Here is a 15185-nt window from a genome sequence, read left to right on the forward strand (position 1 = left end):
ACTCTGACCAGTTTCCCAGTCCCAACTGCTGAAAATCATCCCCACAGCATGATGCTGCCACCACCATGTTTCACTCTGGGGATGGTATTCTTTGGGTGATGTGATGTGTTGGGTTTGCAGTAAAGACAACCCTGGTCTTTGGTAAAAAAAAAACAAAAAAAAAACTTAATTAGTGTATATTGATTGGATTGCATGAAAGTTATGCATGTTCTTTACCGACACAGGGCTCTCTTCTGTTATTCGCTGAGCTGAACAGCGGATCCCAGTCATAAATTATTGGCAGCACAGTCTTGAGCATTTAACCCTTGCAGTGCAAGTGAAGCACTACTGAAAGGGTAGATTTCCTTTGAGTTCAGCTTTAAAACCATTTGTAATTTTTTTTTTCTGCAGTTTGTGTCCAGGGGAAAGATGAGGTCAAATTCCCTCTTAGACAATTATCACTGGGGCAAATGCCCCCATTGGAAAATTTCCCTGACCTCCTGTTCTGCTGACACATGTAAAGGCTGGCCAAAGGCTAGCCTGGGTTTGTGGGAGGAGTCTGAGGGTATATAATCCTCCTCCTCTGTCAGGTCCAGTGTCGGCGTTTCTTTCAGGGCACACCTCAGGCCTTGGTTATCGCATTTCTTACTCTGACTACAAATGTAATATATTGGATTTCTCATCCGTTGCTGGCCCAGCGACAGACTATTGAATCTCCCCATTCAGACCACTGTTAGGCCCCGTACTCACGACCAAACATGTCTGCTGAAACTGGTCCGCGGACCAGTTTCAGCAGACATGTTTGGCCGTGTGTAGGCCCGAGCGGACCATTTTCGGGCGGATCGGACAGGTTTCCAGCGGACAACTGTTTCCTGGACTTGCTTTAAAACAGTCCGCTGGAAACCTGTCCGCCCGGACATGTACGGTCGTCTGTACAGACCTACCGTACATGTCCTGCCGCCCGCCATTCGACGCATGCGTGGAAGCATTTTAAAGGCAGGCCGCCCACGTCGCCGCGTCATTGTCGCGGCGACACCGCGTCATCGACGCGGCGACACCGCGGACACGCCCCGCGTATTGTTTACGCGTGGACCTCTGTTCGATGGTGTGTACAGCCATCGAACAGAAGTCCCCGGGCAGACATGTCCGATGAAAACGGTCCGCGGACCGGTTTCATCGGACATGTCTGCTCGTGAGTACTCGGCCTAAGAATCAGGCAAGGGTTCTAACCCTTCTCCATTTTATCCAATACATAAAATATAGCTAAAGGCAAAACTCTTTTTTTTTTTTTTGTGGATAGAGTGGAAAGGGATTAAAACACTTGTCAGGATTCTATTGCTATATGTGTCCCCATTAAGGAGACTCACCCCTATTTTCCTGTTTACCTTTATCACTGAAAATGAAAGTAAAATAAAATTCCAAATTTTGGATTGTCCTTAGAACAAGAATAGAGAAGAAATCTTCAAATGGGGATACTTGTTCTGGTGACCACGGCGACAACTAGAAATTTCACTGTAGGTGAGATTTCTTCTTACTTAAAGCGGTGGTTCACCCTCCTTAACATCATTATACCATTACATTCGGCATCGTAGCGCGAGCTACGGTATGCCGGTCTTAAATTTTTAATCCCCGTACTCACTGTGCTATCGATCATTGAAGAATCCGACTCCCGCGGGGAATGGGCGTGCCTATGGAGAGGGAGGATGATTGACGGCCGGCTCTGGCACGTCACGCTCCCCGAAGACAGCCGGAGTAGGTCTCGGCTCTTCACGGCGCCTGCGCACAGGCTATGCGCAGGCGCCGTGAAGAGCCAAGCCTATTTCGGCTATTTCCGGAGAAGCGTGACGTGCCAGGGCCGGCCGTCAATCACCTTCTCTCACCATAGGAACGCCCATTCCCCGGAATCTTCAATGATCCATAGCACAGTGAGTACGGGGATAAAAAATGTAAGACCGGCATACTGTAGCTCGCGCTACGATGCCGAATGTAATGGTATAATAAAAAAAAAAAAAAAAAAAATTTTTAATAGGGTGAACCCCCGCTTTAACTATGGGGCAGGAAGTGAAGGAAAATATCCACAATGGGACACAAATGGAGAAAAAATATATAAAAATAACAGGGGTTATAACCTCCCCTATGTTATCCAAAATAAAAAAAATAAAAAAAGTTTAATTCTACTTAAAAAAAAAAAAGCTTTGGAAAGAGATACAATTTAATAGGCTACTCCATATTAGGTGAAAATAAACTTTATTCTTACTTTGTTCTTGGGAATATATTAAAAAGGATTTGTTTTGCAACTTACATCACCAGTAAATCCACAAAGTGCCTTTACTAAGCTTTCCTAATCCTAACTTACATAGCCATATCCTGGTAGAGCTTGCTCTACTGCTCACTGTGCGTAGTGACACGACTGTCATATTTCAGCCAATGCTGTCACCTGCAATCATCATACAGTATAAATCCACCTTTGAAGTTCTAAGCCACTGGCAGAGTTACAATGGAATTCTGCAAACACCAAAACTTTGTCAGCAGGCATGTTAACAGGATGGACATCTGGAGGTCCGTAGTGGAGTGGGGTCATGATATACAATAATCAGGGCTTTTTTTCAGGGGGAACTTGGGGGAACTCAGTTCCACCACCTCTGGCTCAGACCCTTTGGTGCCTGCTCACCACAATCACTTGTAAACACAGAAGTCCGGTTTCTGTGTTTACAAGTGACAGCTCTGCACTCTGTGTGTAACCCCCTGAACTCTCTATGTAATGCAATCCTGGTATTTAATGCCCCTTTAAGACCCGTCTACTGTTTTTGAAATCTGAACAGGATCGTGGTTGAGTTCCTGCACCTATTTTCTAAGAAAAAAAGCTCTGACAATAATGATATGCATGCATAGGGTGGGCTGTGTGTGGTTGTCTGTAGACAATGGTTGATGAACCACTCTTGTTTATTGTATAAGGGGGTCTTTAAAAAATGTCTTTACTTTTATATTTTCGTTGGCAGAAAGAGATTGGTCGTGTCTGAAAGTGTCACGTGACTAGTCTGTCAGGCAAGCCGGCTGACCTTGCAGTTTAATATACGGCCGAGTACTCACGAGCAGACATGTCCGATGAAACCGGTCAGCGGACCGTTTTCATCGGACATGTCTGCCCGGGGACTGCCCGGGGACTTCTGTTCGATGGCTGTACACACCATCGAACAGAGGTCCACGCGTAAACAATACGCGGGGCGTGTCCGCGGTGTCGCCGCGTCGATGACGCGGTGTCGCCGCGACAATGACGCGGCGACGTGGGCGGCCTGCCTTTAAAATGCTTCCACGCATGCGTCGAAGTCATTCGACGCATGCGAGTGATGGCGGGCAGCAGGACATGTACAGTAGGTCTGTACAGACGACCGTACATGTCTGGGCGGACAGGTTTCCAGCGGACTGTTTTAAAGCAAGTCCAGGAAACAGTTGTCCGCTGGAAACCTGTCCGTTCCGCCCAAAAATGGTCCGCTCGGGCCTACACACGGCCAAACATGTCTGCTGAAGCTGGTTTGCGGACCAGTTTCAGCAGACATGTTTGGTCGTGAGTACGGGGCCTACGAGTTATGCTTTGGTGAAGGGGGCTGCGAAACTTAAAAAAGCGTGGAAACTTTTTGAGGAGCCCTCGTAGTAATTGGCTGCTTAATTTATTAAAAAAAGACCTGCATATAACAAATATGAAGGTGTTGTTCTGGCATTCCATCACACCAGCACACTCCTGGTGGCCAAATCTCAGCATTGGCTCAGAATCTCTTCTTTCCATGGAATAGAAGTGATCGTATCTCTACAACATGATACTATTTGAGAAAAGTCATAGTGGGTCAGTAATTAGGACACGTTCATCTCAGTCTCCCACCATCCACCAATTATAGTGAGCAATCTATCTAGGTAATCTTCCCAGTAATCTGATAATTTAAAGATTCTAGTAGTAGTAATGCCAATTTGAACTGTAAAGTCTTGTACACACGATTGGAATTTCCAATGGAAAAAGACGGACTTTTTTCCATGGGAAATTCCGACCGTGTGTATGCCCCACTGGATTAATTCCATCGGAAATTCAGATGAATTTCATCAGAGTTTACATATAGAGAACATGTTCTATTTTTCTTCCGATGGGATTCTGTTGAAATTCCGATGTAAATTTGGTCAGACAAAGGTCCGTTTCATGTCAGGTACACGTCGTCACTGGGGAACAGTGTTATGAAACTTTAGACATTACAATTACAAGTTAAATTAGCGCAGTACCAGATAGCAAAAAATGGTCTGGTCATGAAGGGAGTAAAATCTTCTGGCGCTCAAGTGGTTATTTCGATTTTCAGTGTCCAGTTTTTTATCCCTGTGAAAAAAAGTCTTTAATTTAGGATTGGCAATATCATAAGATTAGTTAATAGCTTAAAGTCCAATTCCAGATAACCCCCCTTGCACACACCCACACCCAATCCTCCTTCCCCTCACCTGGACCCTCCCCAGCATTTTCTCTTCTCTAGAAATGAATGATCCCTACTGATGTAGTGAGTGTTGCAGACTTGATGATGTCAGTACCTTCCTCTGCATCTGAGAGGAAGGCTCAGGCACTCACAGGAAGTACAGTAAAACCTTGGTTTGAGAGTAACTTGGTTTGAGATCATTTTGAAAGACAAGCAACATTTTTAAATACATTTTGACTTGATATACAAGCAATGTCTTGATATACAAGTAGTGTCATGTCACAACTGAGCATAAAATAGAAAAGAGGCACCTCTAAGTGTAGCAATATGGTTACATGTAATGAAGGTACAACATTTAGCAACATATTGCTACACTGAGGCCCCGTACACACGGTCGGACAAAACCAATGAGAATGGACCGAGGTTCAGTTTCATCGGTCCAAACCGACCGTGTGTATAGCGCATCGGTCTGTTTTCCTTCGGTCCAAAATTTTAAAACATGATTCAAAACCGAACCGATGGACCGCTGCCCGCTCGGTCCAAACCGATGGTTAGTACAGAAAGCATCAGTTCAAAACCCGCGCATGCTCAGAATCAAGTCGACGCATGCTTGGAAGCATTGAACTTCGTTTTATTCAGCACGTCAACGCGTTCTGACCCGATCGGTTTTTGGAACGATGGTGTGTACACACATCAGACCATCAGGCCACTTCAGCGGTGAACCGATGAAAACGGTCCGTCGGACCATTCTCATTGGTTTGGTCCGACCGAGTGTACAAGGCCTTAGAGGAGCCTCTCTTTTCTTTTTCGCTCTGTAGCTCTTGCTTGGTTTTGCTTCTAATCACCCTGTGGAGGCTTCCATTTGTGGATGGACATTTTATGGTTACACAACCTGGTCACTATAATCTTTTTATATGGACTATCAACTGAAGGACTTATGAATAAATGGTTATGGAACGAATCATTTGAGTTTCTTATGGGGAAATTCACTTTGATATACAAGTGCTTTGGATTACAAGCATGCATCCGTAACGAATTATGCTCGCAATCCAAGGTTTTACTGTAGATTGAATGACACTGGTGGTCATTCAGGCCAGAAGAAGACCAGCACAAAAAAAGTAGAATTGGGTCTTAAGCTGTTAAGGAAGATTTTTTTTTTTTTTACAAAACAAACAATCTTTTTTCTAATTTTTGATGGACAGACAGGATTGTATGTCCTACTTGGTGTTCACTGGGGTCTGTAGCATGGAAATGTCTACCTAACTACTGATCTGCTATGACAGCTAAAGTTACTGGTTCCCTTTTCTCCATATATACCCACAAAGCTGGTGAGCACAACAATATGGTGTCACAGTTGGAGATCACCCCACCAAGGTTACAGATTTTTTTTTTGTGTGGCATTCTGCTGTAACCTGTCATCACCACCCCTATACATATGTGTTATGTTTACTTTTAGAGGAATGCTAAAAGATAACTTCTGTTGCTGTAAGAAAGTTCATCCTCTCATATTTTAAATAATATGTCATGTAAGGGCCTTAACAGCAGGTGTATGGTTTCAGGTGGAACTATCATCAGATGTCCCCAAAGGCACTGCTACATTTTTTCAAATTTGTTTTGTGAGAAGTGCAGAAGCTCCAGGGAAATCACCTGTACAATGGACATTTTTCCTTTTGAACTGTTAATGCTGATGTGAAGCACTTCTGTGCTCTTCTGTATAGATATTAGTCTGGTCAGTGTCAGAGCAAACATATGAACTGAACTCTAAAGAATCATTTCACATATTTAGAATGCCAGAATAAAAGGCCATGGGGTAGATTCAGGAAAGAATTACGCCGGCGTATCCATAGATACGCCGCATAATTCCAAAGCTGCGCAGGCGTATCTATTTTCTGTATTCAGAAAGCTAGATACGCCGACATTAGCCTAAGATACGACTGGCATAAGTCTCTTACGCCGTCGTATCTTAGGGTGCATTCTCACGCTGGCCGCTAGGTGGCGCTTCCGTAGTTGTCAGCGTAGAGTATGCAAATTACATACTTACGCCGATTCACAAACGTACGTGCGCCCGGCGGTAACGTTGCTCCTGCTATTAGGAGGCGCAGCCAATGTTAAGTATGGACGTCGTTCCCGCGTCGCAATTTGAAAATTTTACGTTGTCCGTGAATGGCACTGGACGCCATTTACGTTCACGTCGAAACCAATGACATCCTTGCGACGTCATTTACCGCAATGCACGTCAGGAAATTTTAGGGACGGCGCATGCGCAGTACGTTCGGCGCGGGAACGCGCCTAATTTATATGATCCACACCCCTACCGGATCATTTGAATTACGCGTGCTTACGCTGGCCCCTTTTACGCTACGCCGCCGCAAATTACGGAGCAAGTGCTTTCTGAATACAGCACTTGCTCCTGTAAGTTGCGGAGGCGTAGCGTAAATACACTACGCTGCGCCGCCTTAACTTTAGGCGGAGATACCTGAATCTAACCCCATATCTTTTTGTAGATCACTAATTTGTAAAATCTTGTACTATTATGAAATAAAAATTACACAAAAACTCTAAGGCACTGAGGCTCTCTCTGACACCAGTGTCGATAGTATTGCTGTCCCTTTCTTTTTCAAAACATGGTAAATTAATGCTGTTCTACATATTCTAGTACACCAGAAGGGAAAGTCTCCTAAAGGCCCATACACACCATCAGACTTTTTGACAACAATGGTTCGACGGACGTGTTTTATCGGACAATCCGACCATCTGTATGCTCCATTGGACAATATTTTTTGTTTTTTCAACAGACAAATGTTCGCTGTGCATGCTCTGAAACTTTCCGGCAACAAATGTCCGATGGAGGATAATCCGATCGTGTGTACACAAGTCCATCGGACTAAAGTCCAAAGTACAAACACGCATGCCTAGAACCAATGCTAAACATCAGCCAACAATAGTAGAAGTTGCCTAAAGGGTGGCGGTAAAGAGCTGAAAAACCACGTGATTTGGTAAAAGTTGACTGAAAATGTTCTGCCGTGTGTATGCAGAACAAGTTCACGGCCAACGCCCATTCGGACCAAAATCCACGGAAAAGTCTGATGGAAGTCCGATCGTGTGTCCTCCTCACCCTTGGTGCTTAGCTATTAGATCTGCACTCTTCTTGTACCAATTGACTTATATAAGCAGGAGTTGCCCAGCTATATATGACTTTGGTCTGCATGGTTAGATTCTGCTTGATCGCCCACCTATCTCCCCCCCCCCCCTTTGTGTCTTGAAAGTCTAAAGTTTGCAATGTTATACACTAGAATGTATTATTTCTCGATTTGTGTCACTAAATTGTGATCTCTATGAGGGCCATTTCACACCAGGAATCACACAGGAACTCCCCTCTATGTTATCCTGTGTTCATGCACACTTGGATGTTTTTATCAGTTTATCAGCAGGGGAGTTTATGGGCTGTTGCCAGAGCGCCCTAAAATTGCGTTCAAGATCACAAGAAAATGCTGAAAAACATGCAAAAATGCCCGTAAACATCCATAAATGCTCATAAACACGCATAAACTCTAGGCTCGTTTAGCACTTCAGCATTTATTTATTTCAATGGCCAGAATACATTACAATTTTGGCCAGTGAAATAAACTCCAAAACTCCAAACTCTGTTAAAATCTGCTAAACTCTTGAAGAAATGCAGCTTAAGGAATTTATAAGGCCTCGTACACACGACCGAACATGTCCGCTGAAACTGGTCTGCGGACATGTTCGGTCGTCTGTACGGCCAACCGGACAATTTTCCGGCGGATCGGACAGGTTTCCAGCGGACAAATGTTTCTTAGCATGCTAAGAAACATGTCTGCTGGAAGCCTGTCCGTCGGACATGTTCGGTCATCTGTACGACTCACCGGACATGTCCGACAGACAGGCATATTGAAGGTGTAACATGTAACATATTGAAAGTGTAACATGTAACATGTGTAGCACCCTTGAGTTTAGTCAGGGAGCTCCTTACAAATGTACTTCTAAGAGTAGTTATCTTGGTCGATTGATAGAGATCTATTGGTTTTTCCCTAAGTTTGGTCTTGTTGCACTTTTCTCTTCTACCACTAGGTGGCCGGGAACTTGGTGTTACTAGATATGCAGAGGGAAACCAAGGTCAGGTTATGGGTATATGGGGTATCTCAGCCAATGGGCAAGAGATTTCTTGGGCTGCTAGGCCGGAGATTGGGCCTATCCCTATCCTGGGGGGCATCTGGCTGCCATGCTGTGTGAGGGCCTATCCAGAAGTAAGAGGGCAGTGCAGGGTTGGGACTGCGGCATGCAGTCCAACCAAAAGTGAGGGTTCTGCCAGGGGGTGGAGGAACTTGACTTCTGACCACAACCCAAGAGAACACCTTTGGGATGAATTAGAGTGGAGAATGAGAGCCAGACATTCTCATCCACATCAGTGCCTGACCTCACAAATGTGCTTCTGGAAGAATGGTCAAACATTCCCATAGACACACTCCTAAACCTCATGGGCAGCCTTCCAAAAAGAGTTGAAGCTGTTATAGCTGCAAAGGGTGGGCCAACTCAATATTAAACCCTACGGACTAAGACTGGGATGCCATTAAATTTCATGTGCGTGTAAAGGCAATACTTTTGGTAATATAGTGTATATGAGGCCTGTATATCCACATGCTTTTAGTTTAGTTATTTCCTGCCAAGAAGCAGGATGCTGATTGGTGGCCGAGGACAAGTAGATTAATTTATTTGTATAAACACATTGATACATAAGGCCCCTAGAGTTCAGGCATTGATGATAACAAGCTGGTTTCCAGCAAAACTACCAGCAATAAAATCCCACGACTGCAATTTACCATGCAAGTTCTGTCTGCGTACTGCCAGCCTTATAAAACAGCACAGGTAACATAAAAAATTGTACTCAAAGAGAATATTCATTTGGCAATCTCTATTCATCAAAGATCATCTTCAAAAACAACCCTGCAATACATCTGCTTTATATTGTGTTTACCATTGTATGGCGCCAGGAGTGTTTCATTTAAATAGGTCCCCTTCAGGCAAGCACATGTTTCTTTTTCATTGTTTGCTGTTCTAGAGCGAGGAGTGTGATGTATGATTTAGAGGGACTGCACAATGTACAGATTATTACGCATAAAACATATGCTTTTTGTAGCTAAATCCTCTTTTTTTTCCCCAGTTGATAGAGGTTGACTGCAGTGGATGAGCATCATTAGCTTGGCATTTAAGATCTTGCGTTTATGGAAGAGTATCTGGGGCATTGTAAGTTCAAGCCTTCATATGGTACTTATTAAAGCCGGTTTTGATTTAAAGGTTAGCTTGCTTAATTTGTTAACGTGTAACGCTTCCCTCCCCCACACCTAATGTTCTTTTTCTAAAGTGAAAAGTTCTACAGTGCTCGAGGCCAGAAGCTTTTCACTGACAATTCATTGATGTCTTTCCTAATTACGGAGATGGACAAATTGTTTTTAAAATACTCAGGGCCGGATTCATAAAGAGTTACGCCGGCGTATCAGTAGATACGCCGACGTAACTCGGAATCTAAGCCCGTCGTAAGTTTAAGTGTATGCTCAAACTGAGATACACTTAAACCTAACTAAGATACGATGGCCTGCGCCGTGCAATTTTTCCGCTGGCCGCTAGGTGGCGATTCCGTTGATTTCGGCGTAGAATATGTAAATTACTAGATACGCCGATTCACGAAAGTACACTTGCCTGTCGCAGTAAAGATACACTGTTTCCGTAAGAGATACGCCGCGTAAAGATAAACATGCCCCCTAGGTGGCGTAGCCAATGTTAAGTATGGCCGCCGTTCCAGCGTCTAAATTTGAAAATTTTACGTTGTTTGCGTAACTCGTCCGTGAATGGGGCTGGACGTAATTTACGTTCACGTCGAAACCAATGATGTCCTTGCGGCGTACTTTGGAGCAATGCACACTGGGAAATTCCACGGACGGCGCATGCGCTGTTCGGGAAAAACGTCAATCACGTCGGGTCACCCAAAATTAAAATAAAACACGCCCCCTCATCCTCATTTGAATTACGCGCGCTTACGCCGGCCCCATTTACGCTACGCCACCGTAACTTAGTAGGCAAGTGCTTTGTGAATACAGCACTTGCCTCTCTGACTTACGGCGGCGTAGCGTAAATACGATACGCTGCGCCGCCGTAACAATGCGCGCCCCTACCTGAATACGGCCCTCAGTTCTTGCAGAGAAGGGTTAATATAGTCACTGTATACACTTACAATATTAGGGTTCTTTGGTCACGGCATACACTTTAATTTTAAAACATCAGCATTTTAATAACATTATGAACAATAAGTTATATTTGACAAGCCAATATAAGCTTACTTGAAAAATGTCCTTTCATGCTGTGCCTACTAGCCAATGGCAGATGTGCTCAATATTTGAGGGGGGGTGGGGCTGGGGACGGCAAACCAATGCAAAACTGTTTTCTGCACCCCAAGCTCACCCAATTTTTAAGCCAATTAGATCCTCAGAGCCCCAAAAAAAACAAAAAAAACAACTCATTGGAGTCCATGCGCTCGGCGCCCTGCATGGAGATTAGAGGGCCGGACACATAGATTAGCGGGGCGGCATCCCACGCCCTGCATTACGGGCCACCACTGCTACTAGCCATCTTTTTCCACAACTTCCTGGACCCCCTGCATGCTTTGCAGCTTCTCCCCTGCTATTTACATCTACATTCTAAGGACTACAGGCAGGCTCTGGGAATCGTGCGCGTGAGCAGAGTTGGGGTGGGGATGGAGAAGAGGGGGAGTGAGAAGAGTTGGAGGTGTGGAGAAGAGGGTGGGTCAGCAGAGTTGGGGATTGGGGGTGAGCAGAGTTGGGGGGATGGTGAAATCGGAGGTGAGAAAAATTGGTAGAGATGGAGAAGAGGGGGGGTAAATAGAGTTAGTAAAGGGGGGGGGGTTATGAACAAAGCTGGGCTGTTCTGGACTGCTGGGAGAGAAGACACTGGCACAGGACGTTGGAGGGACAGGCACAAAAAAGTTGCTGAAAAGGAAAGTCAGCAGACAGCTTTCTATGGGACTCCCCATGGCTGTAGCTTTTATTGCAGCAGGCATGGGTACCTACCTCAGGTGTATCTCCCTGTTCACCACCGTGTTTCCTGTCTCTTTATTTCCTTTAAAAAAAAATGTTTTATTGATATTTGAAAATAACACAAAGATGAGACAGGAGAAAATCGAGAAATACAAGAATAAGGCTCATCTTGTACAATAGAAAGTCAAGAGACAAAATGGAACAATCTAACTAACAACTTCATATTTGGGTTCACTCACTGAAAACTTTGATAAACAGAGGAAGGCTAGAGAGGAGGAAAGGCCCCCAGGAGGCACCCCTAATGGGAGCATACTGTGCCCTAGGGGGGCTCCCTCCTTGCGACTGGCTGGAAGGGTCTACAACAGAAAAGGCCGATCCAGGGGTAAAGGTCCCATAGAACCTAGTGAAACAAATTAGGTAATAATAGTTTGAACAAGATGAATTTGTCTGAAGGAAAGAAAGGAAAGTGATAGGTGATAAGAAAAGAAGGGAGCGAGGGGGAGAGGTATAGGAGGCCAATCACCTGGGTGGAATTGGGGATCTGGGGGATCGTAGTATTGGTGATCCCGACATATCTCGCCCACTGTTCCCAAATAGCTTCAAATTTGGATGAGGAGTCTGTTAATATGCTGGCCAATTTCTCTTGGGTCATAATCCATGAGTTTTTATGAATGGCAGCTGAAAGGGAGACCCTGGGTTGCTTCCAAGCTTTAGCAATAAATAATTTGGCACCAGTCAGAATGAAGAGAATTAATTTACGGGTGTTTTTGTGAGTCTTAGGCAAGTTGTCGTTCAAGAGGGCTATGGTTGGGGTTCTAGGAAGTAAGCAGTCAGTGACTTTGTAGATCATGTTAAAGATATTTTTCCAAAATTGCCTGATATGAGGGCATTCCCACCAAATGTGGGACATGGTACCCCGAAGGTGGCATTCTCAGAAGCATAGGGGATTTGCTGTTGGGAAGATGGAAGCCAGCCTCAAAGGGGTATAATAGCATCTAGACATAACCTTTAGGTTAGCCTCTATAAGGGATATATTTAGTAAGCTGGTATAAGATCTTGAGTGAACCCTCTGCCACTTTTCGAGATCCCAGTGAAACTAAAGTTCATCTTCCCAGGCTGTCATGTAGGAGGATTTATCAGTTGGGTTGGCAAGAGACTGGTAGATTACTTTGATTCCACCCCTCAGATCACCCGGGTACTGCACTATCTTTCATAGGCTGTTAGGTGGGGGGTGTTTGGTTTGTTGGTCCAGATTTTTTTTAGGAAATTTGTGATTTGTCTGTATCTGAATCTTTCCGAGTCCGGTAGTTACAGGGTGCTCACACAATAGCTCAAGGAAAGAGGGCCCATGGAGTTAAAAAAGTGACCAATCCGATACATTCCCTTATCCAGCCACCACTTGAAAGACCTTATATCTAGTCCTGGAAGAAAGTCAGGGTTGTGAAAAATGTGCGCCAGTGGGTGGTAATCTGAGGTCAGGGAGGAAGAGGGTCTCAATTTGTTCCATAGGGCAAAGGCTTGCGATAGGATGGGCGATAAAACTGGCGGTCGCTCCTTGGGAGGAATCCAGAGGAGGAAGTCGAGAGTGAAGGAAGGGACTGCCTATCTTTCAAGTTGAATCCAGTCCGGTTTTTCAAATTTAGAATAAACCGTGGACAATTGGGCTAATCTAGCTGATTGGAAGTACCAAAGGAGGTTGGGTAAGCCAAGCCCTCCTTTAAGTTTAGGTAGAAATAAGGTCCTACGGGGAATCCTGCAACCCGAGTTACCCCAGACAAGTTTAATTATTTTGCTTTGGAAGGATCGTAGATTATCCATCCTGACTAAAATGGGGTGAGCTCGGAACAAGTGCAGCAGTCTGGGAAGGAGCGCCATCTTAATCGAATGAATTTTGCCTAGCCAGGATAGTTCCCCCTTGGACCAGTTTTTTCAGTCTGATTCAAGTTTTTTGTACATAGGAAGGTAGTTGGCAGAGTATAGGTTTTCAATTTGATCTGTAAGGGTTATTCCCAGATATTTGATCGATGATTTAATCCACACGCAAACTCAAACGGATTTTGTAGGGGAGGGACTTCTTCTGGGGACAGTGTAATGTTGAGGGCCTGGGATTTTGAATGGTTGACTGTAAGGCCAGAGATTACAGAGAAATCTGTAAGCACAGGTTGGGGAGTGAAGTTAAGGGTGAAGTAATGAACATGAGGATGTCATCCGCAAACAAGGCCCATTTGTGGTTCTGGAGACCACAGGAAACCCCTTGTATACTTGGGTTGTGTCTGATGGCTACTACTAAAGATTCAATTGCGATCGCAAAAATCAGGGGGGAGAGAGGGCATCCCTGTCTAACCCCTGGAGATGGTTAATGAAGCAGAATAATGGCCATGGATGCGGATCATAGCTTTAGGGGAGGAATATAGAGCATGGAGGATACACAAAAATCGTTGGCCGAAGCCCCAGTGTTCAAATAGTGAAAAAATGTATGGCCACTCCACGGAATCAAAAGCCTTATGTAAGCCTAGGGAGAGAATCATTCCTTTCTGATTAGGGCCCTTCACCCAGTTTGATTGAAGAATGAAAATTACATCTATGGCTCTTCTGGTCTGGTCAGGGCCTTGTCTGCCTGGGATAAATCCCACCTGGTCCTTATGAATATAGCGACCTATGAAAGAGGCTAATCAATTGGCTAAAAAAATTTTTTTAGTATCTTCAGGTCGTGGTTAATGAGGGATATGGGCCTATAATTACCAACCTCTTCTGGGTCTTTATCTAGTTTGGGGTGAGCCGTGATGAAGGCAGTGTTTAGTGCGGGGTCTAGGGGATTACCTTTCGTTTTATAGTTGAAAAATGTGGCCATAAATGGGGCTAAGGTTTCTGCAAAGGCCTTGTAATACGGGGCCGAGAGGCCATCCGGGCCAGGGGCAGAACCTTTTTTTAGATCTTTGATGACCTCTAGAATCTATTCTACTGTTAAGGGAGCTTACAACAATTTGCTATGAGTAGGGGAAAGGTGGGCTAAAGGGAGATCCTTTATGAATTCAGAAAACCTTGATCCTACGTCTCTGGAATTTGAACTGTAGATCTTGGAGTAGAACACATGGAATGCCTCCAAGATCTTGTTTGGGTTGGCGGTGCGTGGGCGCCCGGGACCTCTGATTTTGGGAAAGGTGTAAGATCTCAGTTGGGGAGAAAGTTTGGAGGCCAGCCTAGAGCCTATACAATCCTTCTGGGCATAGAACTTAGCTCCACTCCAGCCGATCTGCTTCTCTGCTTTAGCCATAGGAGCCAAGTTAAGCTCCAGTCTGGCCTTGTCTAAATGTGATAGGGTTTCCTTTGTTGGGTGTTTCTTATGCTCTTTCTTCCTTAGTGAGAAGGCCTGCTCAAGTTTCGCTATGGTGGATTGGCGCTCTCTCTTGAGTTGGGTTGCTATCTGGATAATTTTGCCCCTAATCGTCGCTTTATGGGCTGCCCATAAAGATTCCGGGGAAATGTTGTTTACATCATTTAGCACAAAGTATTCCTTGAGGGCATTCTCAATAATTTGAGATTGGATTGGGTCGCTTCGAATTGATTCGTTAAGACGCCAGTGTGAAATGGGTCTTTTGGCTAAAAGGGGCCTTAGGCGAGTGGTCTGATAGGGGGGTATTTATTATGGTTGCGCTATGTGCGGACATCAGAATGTGATCAATTCTGG

Source organism: Rana temporaria, chromosome 4 (genome assembly GCF_905171775.1).
Source record: "Rana temporaria chromosome 4, aRanTem1.1, whole genome shotgun sequence".
In the NCBI taxonomy this organism is placed as follows: domain Eukaryota; kingdom Metazoa; phylum Chordata; class Amphibia; order Anura; family Ranidae; genus Rana; species Rana temporaria.